Raw genomic sequence first — 22,815 nt, 5'->3', positions numbered from 1 at the left:
AGCTGCTGCCTGAATCCTACCACCCAAGAGCAACTGATGGTTAAATTAGACACATTCGGCCGGGCTCGGTGGCTCAGCCTGTAATCCCGTGCTTTGGGAGGCTGAGGTGAGTGGATTGCCTGACACTTGCCCAGCACTGTTCTACTGCACACCTGCCTGAAGTCGATGTCTTCTTCCTCACCTGCTCTTTTCCACCAAACTCCTTCCTCGTGGTCTGTAGTCCTTACCCCTGTAATCTGGGTACCACCCTCACAATTCTATGAAGGGCGTGTCTCTTAGATGACTTCCTAAAGAGCAACCCCATGGCCTTGGCTTGGTCCTTTCCCTATTGACTACCTCAGACTTGGCCACATTCATTATCACCTCCTTTAAACTTCCTTCAACGTTGGCCCCTCGGGACATTATTCTCCTCTCTTTCTTCACCGCCTTAAGCATGTTGTCTCCTTCACTGGCTTTATTATTTCACCCAGCCTTAAAACTTAGCGGCTGCTCTGTGCCTGGAAGTCATTTCCCATCCCTCTACCATCACTTCATGGGTCTGGTGAACTTACAGGCTAACATTCTCAGGACAGTCCTATCCCCTACTGACTCCTTTCCCTCCTAAATGTGTCTCATGTTTGTACAACAAATGAGAGTCACTCTGTCTACGAGGCATTTCTTTCACCTTTGAGCTGCAGCATCACCACCAGGTAATAGAGCAATGGTGGCCAAGGGGCCTGGGGACGGTCCACACCAGCTCTCACCTCCATTCACAACTATAGGTGATTGACACTTTCTTCATCTCACATAGAGGGCTATGTTAATGCAGTCCTCTTATCCTGCTTCCAGGCAGATTGTTGCTCCCAAGCCCCTTCTTTATGAATATACTGGAATTGTCATTGAATATAAGTGATTCTCAGTTGATCCACCCATCCCTAAGCCTCAGACTAGCCTTTCCAGCTTCCTGGTGGACAGTGCCAATTAATAATTCCCAGACACCTGAAATCCAACAAGTGCAAACCCTGAAGTTCATGTCATCTCTCTCAACTTGATCCTCCCCACTTACTTGTCTGTTTACAACTTATGCCAGTCATATCACAGTGCCCACCCTACCCATACCACCATCAAAAAGAGAGTCACACTCACAGCACAGGAGTCATTTGTACCGTAGGACTTCATTCACCCTCATTACAGCTGCTTGAACCAAAGAGGTGGCTACTTAATCAAAAGGGAGCCAACTTCTTGTAAACTTTGCCCTGGTTTGCCAGAGTTTTATTTCAGAAATTGAATTGAGAGGTTGAAAGAATGACATATTTACCCACAGGAAGAAACATCAAAGGTAGTGACTTCCTAAAAAAATTTGTGGAAGGATAGAGGAATGCACAGAGGAATAAATATATGATAAATCAAGTATAGTAACATGTTGAATAGTGTCTAGTGATAGCATTGGGATTTACAATGTGGACTTCTTTCTTTCTTTCTTTTTTTTTAGTTGGAGTTTCACTCTTGTTGCCCAAGTTGGTGCCATTGGCATGCTCACAGCCACCACAGCCTCAGGTTTAGGCTACCCTTTGGGCTCAGGTGATTCTTCCACCACAGCCTTTCAAGTAGCTGGAACTACAGACATGCGCCACTATGCATGTTTATACTTTTCATTTATTTTATTTTTTTATTGACCTAGCTCTTTCTGAATAACAATAAAGTAAAACTGAGTATAGGGCAATAGGTTTTGATAATTTTTTGATTTATTGTAGAGATGAGGTCTTGCCAAGTTGCCCAGGCTGGTCTCGAACCCCTGGACTCAGACAATCCTCTCACTTTGACCTCCCAAAGTACTGGGGTTACAGGCTGAGCCATCACACCTGGCCGTGACGTTCTTTCAACATTGCTGTGTGTTTGAACTTTTTCCACAATAAAATGTCTGGGAGTAGGGAGGATGCATGAAAAGTTGTTTCTTATTAATTAATGAATTAATTAATTCTTGAATATCTACTACACCAAGCACTGGGGATTCAATGGTAGATAGGAAGCACAGTGCCTGTCCTCATGGAGTTTAGTCTAGTCAGGGCGGCAAACCAACACGTTAATCACATACATAAACACATAATTTTGAATCAAGATGGGCTATGAAGAAAAAGTAATGGGGATAGAACAGAGGAGAACTGACTTAATACCAAAGGCACTTCCCTGGGAAGTGATGCTTAAAGTGACCCCTAGAACATGAACAGGGGTTAGGCCACCAGTGTTGATGGCAGAGCCACGGGCATGGCCCTTTTGGGGAAATGAGCCAAGACCCATATGCTCAGAGCACAGAGCAAAGGGATGTCAGCAAGGGACACACCATGCAGATGCCATAATGGCAAGATGTGATCCCTGGGGTTGGGACAGAAATGATGTGTTAAAATCTCTTACAGCCAGGGCTTGAGGGAGCAGGAAGGATGCACAAATTAAGAATGTTGATTAGGGCAGGAGAGAAGGGATGACGAAGCAGATATGCCGAGGGAAATGGAAGTCATGCATTCCGGTCCATCTGGGATTAGCCAGGGCTCCAGCTCCCATCCTCATCCCATCCTCATCCCATCCCTTAGGTAGATCCTAAGAAGCAAACGGTCTTCTATTTGGACCAAAGTTGAGCACAACATTGTCAAACATTCTGGCCCCTAAGACTAGAGACCTCTCCCACGTCTCCTCACCTCCTCTCTCGATGCCGCCCCAGGGACCAAACCTGCAGTTGACCTGCATCCCTTGAATGTGTGTTTTCTTTGTCCTTCCCACTGCTGTTTTCTCTCCTTTCATAACCATCATTAATTCCTAGCCCAATCTGACCTCTACCCTTTTACTGCACTGAAAGAGTCTTGCCAACAGCATCCTTGTTGCCAAATCCCATGGGTTCTTGTCAGTCCTTTTTCTACTTGACCTCTTACAATTCTAATTCTATTGACTACACTCATTATCCTGAAATGGTTTCCTCAGCTTCCAAGCCTCCTCCATATTTCTTCAGTGCACCTTCAACCTCTCCTGCTTTTATTCTCCTCAGTCACTGTGTGGCTTTCTCTTCCTCTGTCTACCGCGTAAATGTTTGCGCTTCTCTAGTCTGTTTCAGGACTCTTTCCTTCCCTCTCTTCATCTACTCTTGGGTGGTTTCATGTGTTCTTGTGGCTCCATTTACCCCTCCTCTCCTCTGGGCTTTAGGGAAATGCGTACAATACAGTTTTTGTCATTGCTATGGGTTGAACTGTGTTTCCCAGAAGAGATGTGCTCAAGTACTAAAGCCCAGTGCCTATGAATGGGACCTTATTTGGAAACAGGGGCTTCGCAGATGTAATCAAGTCAACATGAAGTCATAATGAATGAGGGTGGGCCCCCAAGTCCAATGATTGGTGTCCTTATAAGAAGAGAGAGATTTGGAGACATACAGACACACAGAAAAGATGAAGATGGAAACAGAGCTTGCAGTGAACTTGCAGTGAGCTTGCAGTGATATGTGGACAGCTAAGGAACACCAAGGACTGCAGACAACACCAGAAGTTAAGATAAATTCATGGACCAGAGTCCCCTTCAGAGCCTCCAGAGGGAACACGACTTTGCTGGCACTGTGATTTCCAACTTCTAGGTGCCAGAACAGAGAGAGGATGGATTTCTATCATTTTAAGCCACCTAGTTTGTATTCATTGTTATGGGAGCCCAAATACAGCTGCGATGGAATTCCAAGTTTAATATGGTAGCCCCCAGTCACATGTGACTACTGAGCCCTTGAAATGAGACCAGTGTGGCTGAAGAAGTACATTTTAGCCAGGCACAGTGGATCAAGCCTGTAATCCCAGCACTTTGGGAGGCCGAGGCAAGAGGATTGCCTGAACCCATGGGGTTCAAGGTCAGCCTGCGCAACTTGGTGAGACCTTGCCTCTACAATAAATCAAAAATGAGCTGGACATGGTAGCATGCACCTGTAGTTCCAGCTACTTGGAAGGCTGAGGCTGAAAGATCACCTGAGCCCAGCAGGTCGACACTGGGGTGGCTGTGAGTATACCACTTCCCTCCAGTCTGGGCGGCAGAGAGACTCTGACTCAAAAAAAAAAGTTCATTTTAAATTTTGCTTCAGTTTGATTAATATTGATATAAATTTAAATAGCAAGTCATCACTGGTAGTTGCCATATTGGAGAGCACAGGTACAAATCCATACATCAACTGTCTGCAGGGTACTTCCCGTCGGATGGCCCATACTCAACTAGAACTTGACTTGCTCACCACAACAAATGTCTTCCCCTCAACGCCATTCCTCCTGTGTCAGAGACGTTGCCTCTTATTTTTTTTTTTTTTTTTTTGAGTTGGAGTCTCACTCTGTCGCCCAGACTGGAGTGCAGTGGCCGCTCCCGGACACCACAGCCTTGACCTGCTGGGCTCCGGCGATCCTTCCGCCTCAGTCTTCCAAGTAGCTGAAACTACAGGCGTGCGCTACCACGCCCGGCTAATTTTTTGATTTATTGTACCAAGCTTCACAACCCCAAAATGTAGGTGTTCTCCTCGGCTCCTTTTCCCTCTTATCCCTCATGTACAGCAAGTCACCAAGTCTCCCTCCCAAATATCTCTACTACTAGAAACACACCAATTAACAAGGCCCATGGGGCCCGTCCTGAGCTCACTCATACCTTCTACTCATCCCTGACCACACCCCTCTTGATCTCCAAGCCCAGTCATGTGCTCTGTCTTGTTGTTCCCTTCCCCCTCCTTATCCCCTTGCCCTGGTTACATTCTACTTGTATTTTAGGGCTCACCTTCTCTAGTGAGTTCTCACTGGAACCTCAATCTTTGATAATGTGCCCCTTTTTGTGCTCATATGAGACCCCGAAGTATCCTACCCTTGGAAGGCTTACCCTGTTTTGAAATAAGCTCTTTTTATTATCTGCCTCTCCAGGGTCAGCTGTATCTACCATACCTCACATTGTGCCGGGACTATAGTGGACACCCAACAAATATTTGATGAATGAATGGGTGAGTGAATTAATTAATTTTAAAAATTAGGCCAGTCTTGGTGACTCAGCCTGTAATCCCAGCACTTTGGAAGGCTGAGGCAAGTGGATTGCCTGAACCCCACAGGTTCGAGAACAGCCCAGGCAACTTGGTGAGACCTCATCTCCACAATAAATAAAAAAGTATTCAGGCGTGGTAGTGTGTGCCTATAGTTCCAGCTACTTGGAGGCTAAGGTGAAGGATCGCCGGAGCCCAGCAGGTTGACACTGGGGTGGCCATGAGTGTGCCACTGCACTCCAGCCTGGGCAACAGAGTGAGACTCTGACTCAAAAATATATATATATAAATAGTACGTGTTGTTAGGAAAAACTGTTAACATTGTTACTAATTATGGTTCCTAGAAATAATAACAAAAAATAGAATAGAGTACAAATTTGCTTTGGTGGTACCCAAGTGATACTAATTACAGTTATTTATATTAAATCTTACTTTTTCTGCCTAGTTGCCATGAGGTATAAGTAAAGATTATGTGTGTCACTAAATGTGTCAGATCAACTTGGTTGAGTTTTATTTCATTATAATAGTGAATCATGCACATACGCTTAGCTGTAAATTATTGTCAATATCTGTTTTCTGCTCCCATCCTTGAGTTTCTTTCCTCTATTCCTCCTTTCACATTATCTCCAACATCAATAGCATTGTGAAAACAAGCAACAGTCAGAGAAATAGGTGATCACTCCCGATCACGCAAAATACAAACCAAATATGAGCTGACGGTTGTTCTGATAATGTTGACTTGTTAGTTAATCATTATAATGCACTTTACAGCCATAGAGGATTTCACAGGCATTATTTTATTTAATCAGCTCTGTAAGAAACTCTAGTTCTCAGAGAGAGTTTTAGTGATTTGTTCTAATAAATGACAACGGCAGGAAAAGAGGCCATGTTAAGACAGGTTTGGATAGAATGGGGCTCAAAGTCAACTACCTTTGAAATTATACTAACAGTGTCTGCATAGAGTGTTTTCCTATCACAGCTTATTGATTTTGGTATTACTATCCCCTTTCTGCAGATAAAGACACTGAGGCTCAGAGAGCTTGAGTAACTTGCTCAAGGTCTCAAAGATGGTAAAGAATGACTTTGAACATGGGTCCTTTGGCTCAAGAACAATTTTTTTTTCATTTCACATAGCCGAATAGTCCATTTTTTATTAGAAATAAAGACATCTCCTAGTCAAGAGGCTGAAAACTCGAGAGAAGAAAGGAAAAGAGGTTTCAAAAGCTGCCTTGGGAGTCTTCTAAGGGTAGGTGTGGAAGCTGGACATTGCACCATGGTGTCTTAGAGCCCTCTGTCTCTGGGATTCCTGCACTGCCACACTGGAAGGCTAAGTGTTGGCAGGCCATCAGCTGTCCCAGCTGAGCCTCGCCTTCCAGTCATCCCCACTGCTAGACTTACAAGCGAAGCTGTCCCGGACCCTCCAGACCAGCCCATCTGCCGGCTGAATATCACCGAGCAACCTCAGTCAACACCACACGGAACAGATTCTAACTGAGCAGCTGAACCCTACCCAAATTCCTCACCCACAAAATTACCAGGCAGAATGAAAATGGCTGTTGTTTTAAGCCAGTAATTTTTGGTTCACAGCAATAGATAACCACAACACGCCACAAGTTCATCTTACAGTTTCTGTCTCTCTGTGATGTCAAACAAGTCAATAGCCAAGTGCCAGGCTAATCACCGAGCTTAATTAACAAAACAAGCTCTCCTCTCCAAGATGGCAACTACCAGTCACGTGTTGCTATTTAAATTTCTGCCCAGCAAAATGAAATAAAATTTAAAATGCACTTTTTCAGTCACACTGATCACATTTCAAGTGCAGTTCCCACACACAAACAATTCTAGCAATTTTGTATTTCCAGCGAATGGCCTATCAACAGACTGATTTGAAATGTCACCTACGAAGCCATTTTTTTCCTTTGCAAGTTATAAACACTGATTAAAAAAGGAAACACGTCTGTGAGAGCACAGCCCCAGCAGACAGGACAGACATTCTTTTGATAATTTTACCGTTTCCAATTTTGACACACAACAGCTTTTTCCCTGTTCAACTCAAATTTGAAAAGGAGACGAGGCAACATCTGTTTTCTCCACTGTCCCTCCACACATGGAACAGCACCCAGATACACGAGTGCTCTGCTCATGGGGTTCACGCTATTTAAGCTCACCTTTGACGAATCTAAGGAGAAGACGGCATTTTTTAATATTCTGTGCCACAGGGCTGGTGGGGAATGCAGAGTAGCTAAGTAGGGAGCAGGAAGCAATTGCTCCAACCTCAGTGGACAAAACCATCCCCCAGACTGTGCAGTGAGCAGAGACCAAACACTGCAGCTGTTTGTGGAGGCGCCCGCAGTATTTCTGACATGGCAAATCACACCGGTGATGTCAGACTCCCTTCTTAGACAGAAGTGAAATGTGAGGAGGTGAAAAATACGTGTCTAGTGGAAGATGTTTTTCCTTGTTTGGGGGACTGCATTCGTCAAGGACCCTGTTGTCCACAGCTCTGGGTTTCCCCCAGGTCTTTGAAGGTCTACATTCCTTTGCAATCCTTCACTAAACCTACCCATGGGCTCCCTGAGTTCCTGGTTATCTCACCACTCTGTCATGCAAGTCACTGAGCAGGGAAAATGACTCATGAGCTCTAAAGAAAACTTAATTCATTGAATCAAACATTGGAACAGAACCTAAATGAGTCACTGCATCCTTCGCTCTGCCCTGAGGCATCACCACACCTAGATCCCTCCAGCCAGAAGAGAGGTCATCGTCTTTTTAATAAGCTGGCAGGAGAAGGATCGTTGACAACAGCAATCAATCCCATGCTTATATATACCTATATTCCAAAAACAACAGCACAAGCATTGCAAAATTGAACCCCAAAGTACTAACTAAAGAGTAGAAATATGCAGAGCCTGGAGCCCAGCTCACACAGTGCTTTTGCGCAGATTAGTAAAAGGCAGCCCCTCAGGGTGAAGGAATTAGGTAAAGCTCCCCCCTGGGGCAACAGCTGCCTAGAGCCAGTGTGCAGGGCCCAGTGAGGGAGCAAATGACTGGGTCCCCACTCACCCCTTCTGCCTGCCCCCAAATTCCCATCCTGCCACCCAACTCCCACCCCTGCTTTTGTATAGAGAACAAATTCCAGGACCATAAGCAGTGGCCTGAGGAGAAGGAAATGGAATTCTTTATGACTCCCTCTCCCTTCTTCCTGGTAAAATCTTCCCCCCTCCTCCATTTTTAACCTGTCGTCCCTTATTGCCAATACTTGGCAACACTAATTTTTTAAAATCTGTCACACTCTACTAATAAGCCCATGACAGTTAATGCATCTTTACTAGGGCCCTGGCAGGTGCTCAATAACCATTCACAAAAAGAATGAATAGCTCATGGAAAGAATGAACACAGCCCTCAAGCATTAATGTCTAATGTCCTCGCTTTAAACCAAAAGGAAGAGTGTGACCTCACCTTCCCTGGGGAAAAACAACAGACCAGACCAGTAGACAAGTTGGTTCCCCAGAGCAGAATTCCAGGTAGAAAAGGGACATTCTTGAGCAGATAGACTTTTGTGGTCAAGATTTGAATCCTACACAGGCGCCATCACCCTTGCCCTTGCCTCCTGTGTGACTGTTTTTCTAGAGCACTCTCACTTACCCTTTTTTTGAGAGAGAGGGTCTTGCTCTGTCACCCAGCCAGGTTGGAGTGCAGTGGCACTATCATAGCTCACTGAAACCTTGAATTCTTGACTGATCTTGAACTTCTAGCCTCAAACTATCCTCCCACCTGGGCTTCTCAAAGTTCTGGAATGTGTTGTAAGCCACCACACCTGGCCAAGAGCATTCACAAACTCCTTGGAGCCTTTCACATAGAAAGGATGCCTTTCCAGCGTCATGGGCCCAGCTCCACTTCCTCTTGGGGAGAAGATCCCATTCATAGCACAGCCACCAAAACCACTTGCCCAGGACAGATTTTCCCAGGCCATTCCCAGCCCATCCCTAGCCTGTCTCCAGCCTGTCCCCAAAGGCATTCCCGGCATCCTAACAGGCCAGAAACAGCTGTCCCATGAACCCTATCAGTTGATATGAGAGACCATTCTGTCAAGGGTCAAGCGAGAGGTCAGAAACTGAAAGTCCAAGGGCCAGTTCATTTGGTCCACACGGTGTCTTTTGTTGACATGATTGTTGCTGTTATTAGCTGTTAACATTTAATTGTATGATCCCATTTATACGGAATATCCAGAATAGGTAAATCCACAGAAACAGGACAGGTGGGTGGTTACCTCAGCTAGAGGTTAGAGGGTATAGAGAGTGACCAAGTGATGGGGATGGGGTGTCCTTTTGGGGTGATAAAAATGTTTTGGAGCTAGATATTGGTGACAGTTGTACTACATTGTGAATGTACCAGATGCCAGTGAATTGTTCATTTTAATATGGTTGCTTTTATGCTACATTAATTTCACCTCAAAATTTTTTTTAAGTCTATACAAGGGGGAAAAAAAAGAGTTGGACTGACTTTTACCAGATTTCTGGCTTCTCTTAAAAAGCTAGCAGACCCAGCCATGCTAACCTAATCTCCACAACGTGGCAGCCAGTAGCTGACACAGCACAGCCGCTGGCTGTGTAGAAGGGGCATTTGCTCTCATGTTGCCCTCACCCGTGGCCTCATCTAAGTTCGTGATACCTGCCCCTACCCACAAGAAAGCCACTGACTTTCTCCAGAGAGCAAACAGAGCCCCCAGTGAGCTGCCACCTTTAGATGAGCGGAAGCTGGGAGCATAAATCAATGTGTGAGAACACAGGGATAAACAAACATGAAGAGGCCAGGAGGCCACCGTGATCAGGGGAATCAGAGATCCAGGACGAGAACCAGGGTGTCCTAATCTCACTTCCAAGAGAGCATCTCCTTCCTCTCCAACCCTCCCCATCCTCTCACCTTGCATTATTTTCCTTCCCAGATCTTACTGACTTACTGTGTATACAAAGTCCAACAATTAGGTTCACCAGGCCATCCTAGAAAAAGTACTACATACCTCATTGCTGAAAATCACTACGGTCACCTTCATAGTACTCCTCTTGGGAAGATTTGCACCGACGCCGGTACCTATTCCACCCACCAAAGCAATTTTGGAACTCTTTTTCTGGAATGGCCATCAGAGCTGTCATCAATATTTGTTGAGATCTGACTATTAAGTTCACAAACTTGCCACCGTGCGCTTATGTTGGCAGCACTGTACAAATAACTGCGTTGAACCACCCTCCCTACTCACCTGATCTGGCCTCCAATGACTCTTTTCTTTACTGAAAGATAAAGGAAATATTGAAAGGAAGACATCTGAGGACGTTCAGAACATCAAGGGTAATACGATAACAGCTCTGATGGCCATTCCAGAAAAAGAGTTCAAAAATTGCCTTGAAGGGTGGACTAAGGTGCTGGTATCAGTGCATAGCTTCCCAAGGGGGTGTACTTCAAGGTGTTAATTCAGCAATGAGGTATGGAACACTTTTTCTTGGATGAATTCATTAACTTAATTGTCGGACCTCGTATTAGTTTCCTAGGGCATTTGTAACGAATTACCACAAACTGGGAAGATGAAACAACAAAAATCTATTGTATCATGGCTCTGTAGACTAGAAGTACCAGATTAAAGTGTCAGCAGGGCTGCACTCCTTCCAAAGACTCGTTGGGAAATCCTTTGTGGCCTCTTCCAGCTCCTGATGGATCCAGGTGTTCCTTGACTTGAGGCAACATCAAGCCAATCTCTGTCTCTGTCTTCTTCCACCCATCTCTGTGTCTCAAACCTCTGTCTCTATTGTCTTATAAGAACATCAGTCATTGGATTTAGTGCCTGGCCTAAATTCGGAATGATCTCATCTTGAGACCCTTAGCTTAATTACATCTGCAATCTTATTTCCAATTAAGATCACATTCACAGGCACCAGGGGTTAGGACTTGGACATATTTTGGAAGAGACACAATTCAACCCATGATACAATGTATCTGGTGGTTTACTGTATGACTCATGTCATGTGTCATGAGGATAGAGACTTTGCCAATTTGTTTCCATGTTGGAAACCCATACTCTAGAAAAATACCCAGCATGTGGGTACCTGTAAATACAGGAGGAAGAAAGGAAGAAGCATGTGTGTGGGATGATGCCTGGCTCAAGCCAAGTCAGTCAATTATGGGCTCAACAGGAAGGCACAACACAAACAATCCAGTACATGAAAGGCAGGTGTGACTACCAGGTGGGCCTCAGGATGTAGGTCACCAGATATACAAGGAGGCACCAGGGTAAAATGAGGAATGTGGTCCAGCCTGAGTAAGAAGTTTGTCAATGAACCCTCAGAGCCTGAACTGATGGAGAATCCTGACATGACTTCTCAGAGCCCTGGAGCCTGGATGGGAGTGGAGTCAGAATCTGCACCAAGTGGGGGCCAAAGAGACATTAGAAAGGGTTAAGCCAGCCTTGCATCCCTGCTGGGGCTGCCATTGTATCCCAGCCCAGGTTTTCAACTCACTGGGGAAGGAATACTCAACATATGGGCTAACCACTTGCCTTGCTTCAGAATCACCTTGGGGAAGAGAGTTAAAAATACATGCTCTTGGCCAGGCTTGGTGGCTCAGCCTGTAATCCCAGTGCTTTGGGAGGCCAAGGTGAGCGGATTGCCTGAGCCCATGGGTTCAAGACCCACCCGGGCAACTTAGCGAGACCTCATCTCTATAATAAATTAAAAATTAGCCGGGCGCATGCCTGTAGTTCCAGCTAAGTAGGCTGAAGGTGGAAGGATCTCCGGAGCCCAGTAGGTCGAGGCTGCAGTGGCCACTGCACTCCAATCTGGGTGACAGAGTGAGACTTCACCTCAAAAAAAACAAAACAAAAACAAAAAATACATGCTCTTGGGCCTTACCCAAACTTTAGAACACTAAGCTTTGAGAACCAATGAAATGAAGTGTCTTATAATGGTGGCCAGTAGAATACTTCCCCTCTTCAATTGTGGTGAGCATCCCACACTCTTTACTATTTGCTATGGGAATTGTCCTCAGCTCAGGTAGCTAATTAGTTGGCCTCTCCAATTTCTTCCTCTCTATTCTATTTTTCCTACTGTCACCAGAGTTCAAACATAACAGGAATGGCACTATGTCTGTCCTCTAAACCCTTGAATAGTTTCTCTATCATCTAGAAAATAAACACTGTTCGGTGCCCACTCAACAACCATCCTATTTTATTTTGTGCTAATAGAACCCTGATTTCATTCAGGCACTGAGGAGAAATGTTCTTATGGAAAGGGGGTCTTACCTCACCAGAAGGAACTGTGATTGGTCCCAAGTCAGTCACCATAATGCCATTGTCATCTCTCAGCAATTGGTTCAGATGTAGGCAGGTGACCTACTTCTGTCCAATGGGGCATGAGGGGTATTGCTGGGGGCTTCTGGGAAAGATTCTCCTCAACAATAAAAAGAGAGACAAGAAAGGAAACCCCACCCCCATTTCCTCATTGTAGTGGATGCCTCTGGTTCTCCGCATCATATCACATGACCCACCTAATTTCTCAGTTACGGATGTTTTGATCACTTCCTCTTCATCCTATTGATGAGAAAGAGATTCCTGCCATAAGGTAATAGCAGTAGACCCCAACCTTTTTGGCATCAGGAAGTAGTTTTGTGGAAGACAATTTTTCCATGAATGGGGTGGTGGGGGAGGGGAGGGCTGTACAGTCAAGTCTCACTGCTAATACTAATCTGTATTTACATCCACTCCCCAGCTCCTGCCTCAGCTCCACCTCAGATCATCAGGCATTAGCTTCTCATAGGGAACACACAGTCTAGATCCCCCACATGTGTGGTTCACAACAGGGTTCATGCTCCTATGAGAATCTAATGCCAACGCTGAAAGATTGGGGAGTGGCTGTACATACAGATGAAGGTTTGCTCATTCACCCGCCACTCACCTCCGCTGTGCAGCTGGGTTCCTAACAGGTATTGGTCCATGGCTCCGGGGTTAGGGACTTGATTTTATAAGAACAGTTGACACCTGACCCCGGACAGATGAGATGGACAGCAGTCTATCTATCATCCATACTTACCTCCTAGGGAAGAGGACACCACACACAACACACTATGCAGGGCACATGGGGATTGCACTTGGAAACAGTGAACAAACAGGTGCTGTGGGAAACAGATTTTGTAGTATTAAGAGGGTGAGGTGCCCCCTGGATCCCATGGGAGGACGTGAGTGGCTTATTTGAATAATTCCCTGGTCTGGCAGAGAACTGAAACCCATACTCAGAGAACTGTGCCTGGGATTGCTTAGCTAAGTGACTTTATCTGTGGCAGCAGAGTGGGGAGAGGAACTTGCCCTCCTAGTTTGAGATGTCAAGGCAGCGCATAATATTGAACCTTAGTTTCAGACCTTACACCACCATGGTGAGCATCTTCACAAGCTCATATTCACCTTGAGCTGACAGCATATCACCTCAAGCCCACACACTGAGCATCGTTATGTTCTCGCCTTCTAGTGTTTTCCTACACTACCCTCAATCACCTTGTACATCTACATTCACAGCCCTCAAAGACACTAGGGGACAGGGGAAGTGGATTAGGGCTCCAGAAGCCTCCTCTTCCAGGTGGACAATTCTGGCCACATTCTGCGTGTTTCCTGACAGATGCCCAAAGAAGGTAGCCACTGGTCCCCACAGCAGCAGTCTCCATGATATTCCCTTATATTGGCTTTTCCTTCTTTTCTGTCTTATACTCCTCAGTCTCTCACTCCTGCTTCTGGATCAGCTCCCAAATAATATGCCAAGCTCTGCTTTTAAAGGAACCCAAGCCAGCTGGACACGTGGTAGCTCATACCTGTAATCCCAGGATTTTAGGAGGATGAGGTGGGAGCATTACTTGAGCCGAGGAGTTCGAGAACAGCCTGGACAACATAGTGAGACCTCATCTCAATAAATAAATATATAGATAGAAGATAGATAGATAGATAGATAGATAGATAGATAGATAGATAGATGGCAAATCAATGATAAAAATTTAAAAACAAGCCGGGCTTGGTGGCTCAGCCTGTAATCCCGCACCTTTGGGAGGCTGAGGTGAATGGATTGACTGAGCCTGCGGGTTTGAGACCCGCCTAGGCAAATTGGCGAGACCTCATCTCTACAATAAATCAAAAAATCAACTGGGCGTGGTAGCGCGCGCCTGTAGTTCCAGCTACTCGGAAGGCTGAGGCGGAAGGATCGCCAGAGCCCAGCAGATTGAGACTCCAACTCAAAAAAAAATTAAAAAAATAAATAAAAATTTAAAAACAAATGAATCCAAAATGAGACACCATTCCTGTACTAGGACACAACTTTATATGAAAATAATTGTCCCGTGACTTTGAGAGGATAAAGCTGAGGATGAAAGTCAATGTGCCAAAGATGGCAGAATAGAAACAAGGGAAGAGTTTGGGGTCCCCAACTGAATTCTCACTCCCCCCCAGCTCAGTCCTCAGTTATTGTTGGAAAGAGATGATAGACCCCAGGCCATCTTTTAGGGTACTTTCACTGGAGTACCCTAAGTGTTCCCAGTGGTGTCCAAAGAGCTCAATGTCAATAGGAGGCAAAAGAAGAATTTTCATTTTAGACCAGCAAAGTCAGGAGTCTCAGGCAAAAGATCAGCTGGAATTATCAGCTGTCGCGGTCATTCTCTCTCACTGGAATCCTGTGGCAGGAGAACTCAGAAGTCCCAATGTGCCATCATCTGCCAAAGTTGATCCCATGTCACAATATGTGGAGAGTGCAACAATTTGTCACATCTCTGGCCATTCTCATTCCATCTTGCTGTCTTCAGCTGTCCCTTGAATTTTGCTAGCATAATTCTAGCCACAGAATTGTGGGGGAAATTGTTTGTCATAGTTGCACAAGCACAATTATATCCACCAACGATGGAGTTTCTCACAACAGCCTCTGGAAATCAACCCTGTGTCGGTTTCTACCGTGCAACTGACACGTGAAGTTTCGCATGAAATATGTAAAATGTGCAGTAAGATGTGGGTTCTGAAAACCCAGTTCCCCAGTGCTGTCTGTGCTCCGCATGAATTTGAGAGATTAAAGATCTATTTTTACTCTTTAGAAGATACTAATCAGCATTTAGTTTGGTTTACCTCAATTAGGCAAAATAAGTGTTTAACGAGCAACCTTCACAAGTTAGATGGCTCATGTTACCCTCCCAGAGGAATGAAGAAGCAGACCCCAAAGTGCTCTGTCGGGGAGTCAGGAGGAGGGTTTCCTACCTATTTGCAGTGATTTACTCACATGGACTACTTGTGCACATTATCAGATTTTTTAGCTTGCTCTCTCTTGTGCTCCGAACAAATACCCATAAAGGTTCTAGGCACTTAACACATGCTGAATTGTCTCAATTCGCTGTCCTATAGTCACCACTGAGCAACCACCCTGAGCTGAACCCAAGATACACTGACCAATAAGACTTACCTCGTCTTCTGGCCTTCAGCATCCAAGTTCTCCAACTTGAGTAAAACATAGCCCCTCTATGTCTCAGTATCTCCATATAAGAAATGAGGGCAGTAACATCTAGCTTCATGGCATCCAACCTCGGACATCACACAGGGCCCACACTTACAAGGGCCTTGCACTTGGTTTAATGTTCTTCTGTGGCCATCTCGAAATTCTTTTTTTTTAATCTTAAAGATGGAGTCTTGTTATATTGCCCAGGCTGGTCTTGAATTCTTGACTTCAAGCAATCCTCCTGCTTTAGCCTTCTGGGTAGCTGGGATTGCAGGCACTAGCCACCATGCCCAGCTTGAAATTCTTTATAATTTTTGAACAAATAGTCCCACATTTTCCTTTTTCCCACAAATAGTGTAGCCTCAGGAGGATTAGGAGGGTCCATAGGGATGAGCTAAATTACTGAGGGAAGTTCAGTGCATGGTGATCCCATGGGCAGGGAGTTATAAAGTCAATTCTAAACACTTTCCAATTAGCCTTACATAAGATAAATACCGAAGCAGCTGTTTCCATTTTTCTCCAGATTTGCAATTGCAAGACTGCAGCTGCCAAGACACGGTGGACTGCACCACACTTCCCTTCTGGAACCCAGGCAGGAGGCAGCCTCAGAAAGGGAAGGTGGGGGGTGAGAGGAGAATGGGCTGCCTTTAGAGGTGATGACAGGGCAGATCTGAAAAGAGAGAGGCCTGAGAGAGCCATCCACACCTCACCCAGCATGGTGGAGATCCCCGTAGCCCTGAGACATTCCCATAGCCCTGGAGGGGCCAAACCCTAACTGAGATTTCATCAGGGCGCCTGCTAAGGGTCACCTGAAGTGGAGCAAGGGGACGCTTAGGCCAAGGGTGACAGCCCAGAGCTGGGAGCCAGAAAGAGGCTATGCCTGGGATCCAGGCAGCCAAGGGAGGGTGTGAGCTTCCCGAGAGTAATGAGCATTCGGATAGAGTAAGACAAGGTCCCACCCAAAGACTAAGCAGGAAGACACACATCTCCTCCCAGGCCAGCTCAGACAACCAGCCACCCAGGGAGGATGTCTCAATCTTCTAGAAGCTTCGTTCTGCTCCCGAGATTTCTCTGAGAGGAGGAGGATTTCTCAGGTATTTCTCGCAAGGGAAGAAATCATGATGCTGGGAAAAGGCCTGATAGCAACTTCAGACTTTGAGGTGACTGAGAAATGTACTCAAAAGAGGCTTTCGTTTTTTAACCAGAAAATGTTGAATTACCTTGAGTGGGGAGATTGATTTTCCAAGTAGAAATGAAGAGTGATTGTTATGGAGATTATCCCCACTGAGAGGAAAAGGCTGTCATAACAAATTCCAGAAATCTGGTTACCCTTCTGCATATCTGAACGGTGACTCTAAATTTTGGTTTTCTACATGCAAATGAAACAATGTTATAAAACAGCTCTTTATGTCGAGAGCAAACAAGGGGTGATACAAAAAAATACCACCATAATTATATTTTGGAGGGTGGGCCCTTTGCAGTACAGGATTCCCCCCGCTAGGTACGTGTTCCAGGAACCCATTAGCATCAGTGTACCAGCTAGCATTATTGTGGGAAGCTGCGTTCAGCTTCAGTGATATATATATATATTTGGAGAATCTTTCAATGCATTTGCCCATTTCACGATGACTGATTTACGAGTGCACCTGCCCACACCACACTGAGTGTTGGGCAGTTTTTGAGCAAAAACAGCATGACCCTCGTGCCCACCCTCCTTATTCACCTGCTCTCACCCCAAGCGTCTTTTTTGTTTGTTTGTTTTTGAGTTGGAGTCTCACTCTGTCATCCAGGATGGAGTGCAGTGGCATGCACGCTCATGGCCACCGCAGCCTCAACCTGCTGGGCTCTGGCGATCCTTCCGCCTCAGCCTTCCAAGGAGCCGGAACTATAGGCTCTCGCTACCATGCTTGGTTAATTTTTTGATTTAGTGTAGAGACATGGTCTCGCCAAGTTGCCTGGGCTGGTCTCGAACCCGTGGGCTCAGGCAATTCACTCACCTCAGCCTCTCAAAGTGCTGGGATGACAGGTTGAGTCACTGAACCTGGCCCAACTTTTTTTGTTTGTTTGTTTCCTGGAATGAAAAAAGTCCTCAAAGGGCTTGCTGATGTGGAAGAGGTGACAAAAAAATGGCAGAAGCACTAGAAGGCATCAAAAAGAGTTCCAAAACTGTTTTGAGCAGTAGGAAAATTGTCCCAAGAGGTGTATTGCATCTGATGACGAGTACTTTAACAGTGACTGAAGTTTAAACATGTAAGACTAAATACACAATTTTTTATAAATAAATTCCATTTGGGGGATCTCCTGCATATGAAAGCATCACGAAGTAATATTGGAATGGGAGGAGGACCCAGGTCACCTAACCTAGTGGTTCTCAACTAGGAACGATTCTGCCCCCCAGGGGACATTCAACCTCATCTGGAGGCTTATTTGGGGACGTGTTGCTGGCACCTGGTAAGTGGAGGCCAGAGATGCATCTAACTGTTCTGCAAAGCACAGAGCAACCTCCCTCAGCAAAGAATTATGTGGCCCCAAATGTCAACAGCACTGAGGCTGAGAGACCTTAGTTGAATCCAAAGCCCTCTCTAGCACACATTTCCTCAGAGAAACTCTCTCCTGGTTCAGTCAGCCTTGGCTTTAGAATTGCGGGAGTAATTTGCCCACTGACTTGAGTCGTGGAGGGAGGATTTGTTCCCAGCTCAACCTGAGGCTGGAGTCTCTGCTTCCCTAAGCCACCCTGCCATATGCCAAGGCCAGTCAATACAGGGATATTGCACTTGTGGTACTCTGAGTGCTCAGACGGAGGGATGTGAGGGATACTCCTGCAAAGTCCCCTTCCCAACACTCTCTGCCACCAATCTGCTGCCACCAAAACTCTCTCTGCCATCACTAAGAATCCACCCCTGGGGATGAAGATTTCCTCCTTCCAGGGGCATCCTGTAAAAATGCAAATATCCCATACAGATTTGAAGAAATGACCCTGCAGGATCATCTAGGTACTGCCTGTTGACCTTGGGCAAGATACTTGACCTCCTCCTACCTCACTGTTCTCATCTGTAAAATGAGAAAAATAATTTTCCTTCCCTCATGGGTTGTCATGAAGAGTCGATGAATACTTACATGTAAAGCACTTAGAACAGTGCCTGACACAACGTTGGTACAATCCGTGGTGGTTGTTAACTATGTTTTCAAGCATTCAGAGGGGAAATTTGTATGGGCCCTTTAAAAAGCCTGGCAGAAACCCAAGTTTTAAAAAAATCATGGCAACAAGAGTGCAGCTTCTGCAGTTTCTTTTCAAGTAAGACAAACTATTCAAAATGGAACAGGCATTAATAAGAAGTTGAAGAGTTGAAAGTGGTGAGTGACGGATGATTAACTTGGTTGCCAAGGAAACTCTCCAGGTCAGAAAAGAAGATCGTCGTGGAGGTTGATGCAGATTTGGGAAGTGGCCCACAGAACGAGGTCTGTCCTTCCTTCCTCTTAGCCACAGAGGAAAGCAAGCAGAGAAGTTAACTGGGCACTTGAGGGTTCGCCCATGGGCTTGGTAGAAAGCCTTACATATCAGCAGAAAGCCCGCTTCTCTCAGCAAGAGCTCAGCAAATCTGCTGAGAACAGCCAAGAGGGTGCCCCGTAAGCAGCAAACACGTTCTTGGGTTCAGAGGAAGATGGGAGCAGCCCAGCCAGCGGGACTTGCCTGTAGGCCATCTGGAACCCCAAGTATGAAGTAGGAAAAAGCTAAATATCTCTCCAAAAAAGAAGGAAAAAGAGCATAAGATGCATACTAGTCAGTATGGGCTGTGTGCATACCTCGATGCTGATATTTCTGGAAAATTATTTCCCTGACATCTTACAGATTTGTTATAAACTTTCCCATCATGGTAAAACACACATAGCATAAAACTTACCATTTTAAGGTATACAGTTCAATGGCACACTTGCATTCGTATGTTGCACAACTACCATCACTCTCTAATTCCAGAACGTGTTCATCACCCCAAAGGCCAGTCAACACAAGAAGCCCCATTAAAAGTCGATCCCCCCCGCCCAGCTACCATTAATATGATTTCTGTCTCTGTGGATTTGCCAATTTGGGCTATTTCATATAAATGAGATCACACAATATACGGTCTAATGTGTCTGGCTGCTTGCACTAAGCATGTTTTCCAGACTTCTCCATGCTGTAGCCTGTAATAGAACCTTATTTCTTTTTATGACCAAATAATATCCCATTGAATGGATCTACCATGTTTTGTTTCTCCATCCTTCTGTTGGTGAACATTTGGGTGGTTTCCACCTTTTGGTTATTGTCAATAGTGCTGTCGTGACTATTTTGTGCAAGTTTTTGTCTGAGTGCCTCTTTTCTGATCTTTTGTGTATATGCCTGGAGTGAAATTGTTGAGCTATATGGTAACTCTATGTTTAACATATCAGGAAATCACAAACCAATTTTCCACTGTGGCTGCACATTTTGAAATGTTAGAAGTTTTTGCCTAATCCGTGATAATACCTAGAAAGAAATGATAATACCTAGAGCTAGTAAGAAACTTTGTTGTTGTTCCCTTTGAATAGCAACAGGTAATGTGAGGAACAGTGTAGCTTAGTAGAAAGAGGATGGAACTCAAACCCAATACACCTGGGTCCAGTTTCCAGCTCTGTAGACTACTAGCTGGCCAAACATCTAACCTTCCTGAGCCTCAGTTTCTTTATCTGTAAATGGGAAATATCTGCTTCCTAGGACTGTGGTGAAGATTAACAAGTTATGTCAAAATACCTGGAACCTGATAGGCACACTATAAATTCTAGCTATTGTTATTATAGTGTATAATTTTTTAGAATGTATGAAGAGCCATAGAAGCCCTGTTATTTAACCAGAAAATCCTGTTCTTGAAAGTCTGTGGCAAGGAAATCAAGTCTATCATTTCTACTAAGAAAAAAAATTAAAAGCCTTAAAACATATGCCGTATTATGGATGAGTCAGTAGTACCATTCTTAAACAAGAAGGAGGCAGAAAAAAAAACAATTCAACAATTCTTCAGCACCACCTCTGGGTGAAGTTTCTGACATATTCATTCATTAAATGTGCTTTTTTTTTTTTTAAGTTGGAATCTCACTCCATCGCCCATACTGGAGTGCAGTGGCACGCTCACTGTCACTGCAGCCTCAACCTGCTGGGCTCCAGCAATCCTTCCACCTCAACCTTCCAAGTAGCCGAAACTACAGGCACACGCTACCACACCCGGCTAATTTTTTTATTTATTGTAGAGATGAGGTCTCACCAAGTTGCCCAGGCTGTTCTTAAACCTGTGGGTTCAGGCAGTCCCCTCACCTCGGCCTCCCAAAGTGTTGGGATTACAGGCTTGAGCCACCGCACCCAGCCTACACATGCTTTTATTGAACCTGTAGTAAGTACTGTTTACCAAATGATGATACAGTACTGAACACCAGACACAGTCCCTGCCCTCAGGACACTTGTGTTCCAGCAGGAAAGAAAGGCATGAAACGATTGATAACAACAGTTAACATTCACTGAGCACACGGTCAGTTGTGCGGAGCCTAGTCTAAGCCCAGGTGTTGGCAAACTACAACCCATGGACCAAATATGACCTATCATCTGTTTTGGTCAATACAATTTTATTGGCTCACAGCCATGCCCACTCATGTATGTTTCATTGTCCATGGCTGCTTTTGAGCCACAGCAACAGAGTGGAGTCATTAAGGCAGAGACCACATGGCTCACAAAAGCTAAAGCATTTACTGTTTGGCCCTTTAGAGTAAAAAGTATACATGATAAACCTTAGACATATGTACAGGACTCTTATTATACGCACTTTGCAGGTGAAGGAACAGAGGCACAGGAAGACAAAATCACTTGTTCAAAGTCACTAGTGTAGAAAATGAACGAAATTTTAGAGTGTTGTCTGGCTATAAAGCCCAGGCTTTACAGTCTACGCTGTTCTGTCTACCCAAATACAGGATCATTTTATTATAACTGTAAGGAAGTGCTGTGCAGAAGTAGAGTATGTAGCCCTTCAGTGAGCAGCAGAGCTGTGGCTAAGGTGTGAAGGGTAAGGCAGATGTGGCTGGGTGAGAATGGGTCATATTCCAGATGTGGGAGCAGGGAGTGAGGACCTTGAGACGGGAACGAGTTGGCCCAGGTGAGACACAGCACAGCTGAAGACAGACAGGCCTAAGGGAGAGGAAGGAGGCAGATTATATAGGGCCAGGTAGATCAGGTGAAACACTTTGAACTTTACACTAAGAGCAACAAAGAGCAATTGAAGGGCTTCTTCAAGAACATGATCTTATTAGATTTGCCTTTTCGCAAAGATGACTCTGGAGAGTGTGGCAACAAGATGGAAAGATGGAAGGTAAGACCGGAAGGCAAGACCCATCAGAAACCACTGCCGAAGTCCAGATGAGAGACAATGTAGTTTGACTAGGGCTAGGACAGTAGAGAGAGAGAAGCAGACAGGGTCAGAGGGTGTGGGGGGTGCGGCAGAGTCAGTAAGGCGTGGCGCCTAACTGGCTATGGTGGTGAGAGAACGGGGATAGGGCTGGGCAGCCGGGTTTCAGGTTTGGGTACTTAGTTTGTATTGCTTCTGGGCTATTGCTCTGGGTTTTGAACTGCGACAATAGAGTCTGCTGTGGCTACTTTAAAAATAGGATTCCAGCCGGGCTCGGTGGCTCAACCTATAATCCCGCGCCTTTGGGAGGCTGAGGTGAGTGGATTGCCTGAGCCCAAGGGTTCGAGACCCGCCTGGGCAGCAAGACCTCATCTCTACAATAAATCAAAAGATCAGCTGGGCGTGGTAGCGCATGCCTGTAATTCCGGCTACTCGGAAGGCTGAGGCGGAAGGATCGCCGGAGCCCAGCAGGTCGAGGCTGCGGTGGCCGGGAGCGGCCACTGCACTCCAGTCTGGGCGACAGAGTGAGACTCCAACTCAAAAAAAAAAAAATAGGATTCCAAGGAGGATCAGGTATTTAAGAGAACATTTGGAAGGAAGAGTAAAAGGTTCTAGGCTGAATTTCCAAAAACCATTCCCTGGTGAAAGTGGCAAGGAAACTCTAGACTTCTATCCACACCCTGTGCCAGCAAAATGGAGATGTCCCATTCTGTGCCGCTGCTTATATAGACCCACTGGGACGCAAAGCCCCATGCTGGTGCATCTGATTGGTAGACTCTAAGTCACATGTCTACATCCTAGCAGCAAAGGAGGCTGGGAAATGTAGTTGGTTTTTGTTTTGTGTTTTTGTTTCTATGTTGGGGGAACAAACAAAGATTTTGGTTTTTTGAAGATTCTGGGCTACTTC

This window comes from Carlito syrichta, unplaced genomic scaffold (assembly GCF_000164805.1).
Source record: "Carlito syrichta isolate Samal-C Ts95f unplaced genomic scaffold, Tarsius_syrichta-2.0.1 Scaffold315377, whole genome shotgun sequence".
NCBI lineage: Eukaryota > Metazoa > Chordata > Mammalia > Primates > Tarsiidae > Carlito > Carlito syrichta.
This window is presented reverse-complemented; position numbering follows the sequence as displayed.